Here is a 6930-nt window from a genome sequence, read left to right on the forward strand (position 1 = left end):
TTCAATCGGCACCGTCCGTCCGCCCCCACACGGACATTACCCAGGCACAGAGCAATATCACTGATTAACGGAAATGTAGGGGAATTATACGTAATCTCCAAGCAGATCTATCGGTGGCAAGGCAGTACCCAAAAGGGCCAAGCAGTACCAAAAGCCTACTTTCCAAGCAGAGGTTGAATGGGCAGATCGTCACCGTTTTATCATATGCCGTTTTTTTTTGCTAGCCCGTTAATGGGCTAGCGAAAAAAAACGGCATATGATAAAACGGTGACGATCTGCCCATTCAACCTCTGCTTGGAGAGTACCAAAAGCCCCCACTGGCTTTTTGGTACTGGTTGGCCCTTTTGATACTGCCTTGCCACCGATAGATCTGATTGGAGGTTAGATTACACGGGCCATGGTGAAGTTGGGAAGACTTTACGATTTTACAGTTTACGTTCAACGTTCTCATTTGAACAGTTTCGAGTGTATAGAAACGTTTTGATAACATTCTTCCCTCTTCATGGCGGTATCCTTATTTTGGTAGTAAAATGTATACTTATTGAGATACATGATGTAAAACTTGAATAGATTCTTCGAACTAACTTTCCATTTCATCGTCGTTTCTAAGAGGCTATGTAAACTAGAGGATACCCTTCAATCTAACATAATGGTTATCAAAACGCAAAGACAACATGTTCTGCTCTAGAGACATATTCTCTGGACGCAACTCAAGTTACTTCGCTTCGTCCAATTTATTACTCTGACAGTCTGACATCTAAATTTTTATTTTCATTTCATCTATTGTTTCTCTCTCTTTCTTATATATATATATATATATATATATATATATATATATATATATATATAAGAAAGAGAGAGAAACAATAGATGAAATGAAAATAAAAATTTAGATGTCAGACTGTCAGAGTAATATATATATATATATATATATATATATATATATATAAATATATATATATATATATATACTCGCATACAGAGGTGCATGGGAATATCCATTAATCATCTTCACTCTCTTGGTAGGAAATAAAGACCATTTGGATTTTGGAGAGACCAGACATCAAAGGCATCTCCTGTGTCGTCTGAAACAAACGCCGGAACTTTGTAGCTCGTGCGTGAAGCATTTACCATGACGGTTTCAGTTTTCCGGATTCTTAAAATATGACTCTATTCCGACGACTTTTTGTTGCCTTGAAGAATTGTGGAAGTCGTTACTTTTCTTGCGGTAACTAAAGATCCCTTCGTTCTCCTAAGACTTCAAAGCTCCCTAGGTCAGTCGGAGCAAGATGAAACAAACTAGAAAAGAAAAGAAGCTTTTCTGCAATTTTCGCAGTGACGAATCGGATTTTTCCAGTCTGGCAGGGGTATCTATATTGTCCCTGTTTCCCGCCGTCTCGTGGCATATTGGTGTCGTTTCTGAGGTAAATAGAGATCTCTTTCCCGTAACGAGGGCATGAGAAGTTAGCGGGGGTGACCTGGGTCGCGCTGCACCATGGGTGGTTAACGGGTACACTTTCACCGCCAAAATACCGAGGAAATTCGCAGAATGGCATCAAAAGGCCGCGCGAGAGAGCGTTTGTGTAGAGATCAGAATGGCACGTTGCGGCTGCCATTGCCCCACACCGGCGTGGCGTTTTGTCCGCAACCTCCAAGGCTATAGGGAAAGGTGACCTCTCGGTTTCCACAAGCTCGCGTCTTTGTACGGCCGACCACATCAAACGGGAGCCGTGACAATAGCCTCCGCTTCCTACGGTTTGTCGTGTTTCCACCCGAGTAGCGGTTAATCGGGAGTCAACGCTGCAGGCTGCGGCGCGATGTGGGAACCGGCCCGGTACACAAAGGTGTCTCCCGAACACCGCGGAGCGTGGAGAAGTGTGACAAACACGGGGCCAGGTCAGCATCATCTGTCTCTCCTCCATATGCTCGGGCTTTCGTAACGCGGTTGTCTTCAGGGAGGGGGAGTGGGGAGAGGGTGCGGGTAGAGGGTCAGGGGAGGGGGTGTGTTGAGGGGGTGTGGGGAGATGTGAAACGCATTGTCTATTGGGAGGGGGCGTGGGGAAAGGTGGGACGTGGTTCCAGGCAGGGGGGAGGGGCAGTATGCGTTGAGCAGGGTGGGGAAGTGGGACTGAGTGTAGTCAGAGAAGCGAGGACTACTGTCCATTGAAGCAGAGGCTGGTGGAGAAGATTGTGACTTTTTTATCATATGCCCAAGAGAGTACTTACAGAAAACGGGGCATCATGATAAAAAGGTCGCAATCTTTACAACTAAAAAGTAGGCCTACAATCTTCTTCACCAGCCTCCACTAGGCTGTAGCGAGAGGAGTAGCGAGGACAGCCGGCGCCGCCATTTTCATTGATCTAGAGAAGGACTAGCCTGGATGTCAGACCCCCAAACTCTGAAATATCTATCGTGCCCACACGATAGATATTTTAGAGTTTGGGGATCTGGCATCCAGGCTAGAGAAGGACAGGGAAAGACAAGAATGAAGCATAACTACTCTGCTTGTAAAATAAAATCAAGGTCAGCTGTGCAGAGAGTCTCAAAGGTCGTCGATGGCCAGAAAGCGTTTGGTTATTTTTAACCACCTGTAGCCGATCTACTTTCCAAGGTCAAAGTTTGTGATTGAAGCTCATGACAAGTAGAATCGCTGCGGGTCGAGGGAGGATTCTGATACACACCAGTACAGTCCCACTAGCATATCATTATCATCTTAATAATTGGATTGGAGTGTACAAATGTGAAGCATAGGAGGACATCGCGTATTTTCCAAACTGCGGTACAAAACTTTGAACATTGTAATACTTGTTAACAGGTGGTTGTTAAGTTAAGAGAAGCGTTGTCGTTGCACTATTTCCGGTCTAGGCCGGAATTCATTACTTCTAGTGGTTCACAGAATCACTTTTATTCTATGAATAATAACGTTAAGGTTTCTAAGAATTCGAACTATTTGTGGTAGATTAGTATCCAATGGATGAACAGGGATGCTTCTTGTTTATTTTGCCGTAGTCCTTCTCTTTAGTAGATATCAATTGGAGAAAAGAGACCATATGAGAACAAAGATCTCTGAAAAGCAGCGAGATCATTAAAGTAGGAAAAAGATGCAGGAATGTTCTCGTATTGTCCTGCACATATTCACAGGCGACAGCACGTTTAGATGGTCACAATGGCTTCCCTACAGGGGACATAACACGGGGCATCCTCCCAGCATTCCCACAAAACTCGCGCGGCACACATCAATGAGGACGGCTCAAAAGAAGCCTTCAATTCGCCAATTTTCTGCCCGGACGACATCGTCGTACCATGACGACTCCTCTGCCTACGGGGCGCCGTGGAATTCTTCTCGCTATTGTTGTTCGATTATTCTTATCCGCCATTCATCTCATTCAGACTCAGCACGACTGTTTTCATGCTTGTTTTCTTTTCCCATTAGGCCAAACCAACATCTGCACGCGTTCCCACAAATTGCAAGTCGCCTGTGGTTTGCGTCTTTTCAAGCAGAGCATGGGTTTCGGTTGGTTTTTGACGTGTTTTTAGGCGTTTTTGTCGGGCTTTCTACTTTGTCATCTTTTTTTTGTCTCGCTATACAGCCGAAACCCATGCTCTGCTTGGAGAGTAGTGGTTTGCGTCTTTTCACAAAAGCCAAAGGCATGACCATCTAGGTCGCTAGGGTACATATATGTTACTAGCCATTCCTGACTTGTTATATTCCTTACTTGAATATTTTGTTTTCTGGAATTGTAACCATTCTTAATCTTGACTTAATCCCAAAATTGTGTTGAACTATCGTTTCTAGCATACATTGTGTTACATAACTTTAAAGAACATTTCAAAAGGTGTATTGTAAAACTACTAGAAGATGAATGCCGAAGACAAAAAAGTTTTTGTCTGGGTAAGTTGGAAATTATTACGTTCCTCCACAGGACATCACCTCCTAGGGTGTTCGTATTGAGCTCTTTGTAGAGTTTCTTTCTTTCGACCATTTTCTCAAGGCGTGCGGAGAAACATGCCTTCTCGGGTATGCGTTGTTAGCGGGAATGAAAGAAGGCAACCGTGTGAACACAACACAGAAACAGAACAGGGTATTCATCATCAGATGTTGGGTTAGCGGCCGTCACTGAGAAGCTTGCTACGATCTTTCATCTCAACTTCTGCTTGGATATGATAAAAGCTATCTGCACATTTGACTTTGGTCTGTTTCAGTTCTGTCAAGTTTCTTGATAGGGAATTTAGCAATCCCAAAGAAAGTTGTCGTTGTTGTTGACGTCCATAATACAAGCTGACACGAAATGTATCAACCAAACTATTCTGCAGCAACCCTGAAGCCTTCCGATGTACCTGTTGTCCTTCAGATGAGGCTGGTTATGCATCGGGGACTACTCAAGACGTGTCGCATGTCAAGCATCGGCTGAACGGAAACCTCAAGTCACAAAGCCAGGATGATGTCATGGTGAATTGCTAGCTATAGTCCTGGATCGTCAGCAGCCCAGACAGTATACTAGAACCCGCTGACTAGAACCCAAAGGCAAAAGCAGTATAATTAGCATTGCCACCCATAGATCTGCTTGGAGATTACTGCTGCCTATCTGTAACGTCAGTCATATCATTTATTTTTCCTACATGTTATGATATCATATGCATGTCATTCAAATTCTACGTAAACACTATTCTGTTTAACAAATCTACGAAGATGACAATAAATATGATACCTCAGACAATATTTCAAGTTACTCAACCCTGAAGAACGCTCCTATCAAATCTTCTCTTCTCTATTCTTAATTCCCTTTCTTGGTTGACCACTTCCATTCCTTCGAGTTTCTTCAATCTTACTGTCCTCCTTGTTGCCGCTGTTGTCAGACATGTGTTACAGCTTTGGTAAAACAAGGAAGCACGGGGTCATGCCCCGCGACCCCCGTAAATGTTAGGGTCACATGAGGAGAAGACACTGTAGGCTTGCTTCTCTAAGATTTGCAGATGCTTAGACACAGTTTTACCTCAAACCAACTGACGCTGGGGTGACAAGAAATGCTTCTTCACGGTAAAGGCAGTACGTGCTGTGCCAGCCTGTGGTGTCTGGGTTCTAGGGTACACAGACAGGGGCTCAGGGCCTTGGGCAAACCTTGGGGTCAAGTGCTGCCATCATGTCAACTTTACTGTCACAAGCCCTGCTGCAAACAACACACCGACCCACTTTCTTCTTTTCTCGTTTCTGTACTAACTTGGAAAAGGACATTTTAAAAACTACCGTCATCATAAGATACACCTTACTAGGGTAACACATTTTCTCTTTTTTTTTCGAGTCAACGTTACATAATAGTGTTGTGATAAGTCATGAACTGTTGAAGGCATCTCGCTAGATTCACAAGCTTAGATGACTTTACCAAAGACGTAGTCGTCAAACGTTAACGTCTTTCTGATATATCATTTAGTGGTCAGTAAAGCGACCAAATATTTATTCTGACTTGTCGAGATTATAACAGAACCGTTCCTGACATCGCGTGCGCGGCGGGGACTTTCGCACGCCCGCGGAAGTGTTCTGCCTCTGACTCCGTGAAAGCTGTAGCTTTCTAAACAACAAAGGACACACACGATGTGGACACACGATGGCTTCCATTCTCCTCAAGCAAGCCTGAATGTCTCACCGTACCTGAGCGAACTAACGAGGTTCTGAGCCAAGTAGAGCTGTTTTGTTGCGAAGGAGTAGAGTGCCCCCCCCCCCGAATGACACATCGGATGAGTCTAGTAGATAGCCAATGTGCTCAGAGTTGTCTTGTATTATCTCTCTCTTTCTCTCTTTCTCTCTCCCCCTCTCTCTCTCTCTTTCTTTCTCTCTACCTCTCTCTTTCTTTCTCTCTCTCTTTCTTTCTATATCTCTCTCTTGTTCTTTCTATCTCTCTTTAACACAACACACACACAAAGACACATACATACATACATACACATAGACACATAAGCTTATGAAAACCCCCGATCCAGCTGCTTTGGTGTAGTATATCAATAGAGCTGGTTTTTGAAAGGCAATTATAAGTTGTGCATAGGCCAGGCTAATATTTTTCTGTATTCGTATTAAGAAATATCATTGCCAATGATTGTGTTTGCTGATGCGAAGTTCCTTTCCTGAGTTTGATCCGGTAGTGCTGCAGCTTCAGCGGTTGGACCTGCAGCGACGACGTCGGGCATGTGTGTTCTCTCTTTCAGTGTGCTGGTAATGAACGTGGCCATACTCGCGCCCGCCCCAGGCAAATTGCGTACCCGGGTCGCACTGGACCATTTACCCTGACATTGCCAACATGGACCCACCGCCCCGCCAGTACCGCCTCGCACTGCCAACGGCACGAAACCAGGCTCGACAGCCGACACCAAATACTGACTAATGGGGGGTACACTTGACAGTGACGTGCTGGGTGGGATAGCCTCAAACCACAGCCACTTTATCTACAGACACGGTGTGAACAAGTCTGCGTCTCTTAAGGCGCGTAGTAAGGCTTGATCTCCGGCTACTTGGGTTGATACGGGTGTAAAGTAGTTGTAAGAGTTGACACAAGAGGTTCTCATGATGAACACCCTACTTTACGGAGGATTCCAAGAAGTCCTATGGGCATGGTAGAATCTTTGGTAAACACTCTAAGGGTGCCCATGGTTTATTGATATTTTGGGCGTTGTTGAAGAACTGGCGGGGTCAATGGCATTGATATTGTATAGATATTTGCGCTCACGTGATTATGACGTCAGTACATTCCGCCATGTTGGATGATTAAACCCGGAAGTTGCGCGGAAAGTTTATTTTATATGTAATCACAGTCATTTTAACAAAGTATGACGTAAATACATGCATATCCATAGCTATGATTTTCTAGGTTTAACTCGCCAACATGGCTACCGTGACGTCACTTTCAAACACTCTACAGCTTCCTATGCTTTTCGTCGGA

This window comes from Branchiostoma lanceolatum, chromosome 10 (genome assembly GCF_035083965.1).
Source record: "Branchiostoma lanceolatum isolate klBraLanc5 chromosome 10, klBraLanc5.hap2, whole genome shotgun sequence".
NCBI lineage: Eukaryota > Metazoa > Chordata > Leptocardii > Amphioxiformes > Branchiostomatidae > Branchiostoma > Branchiostoma lanceolatum.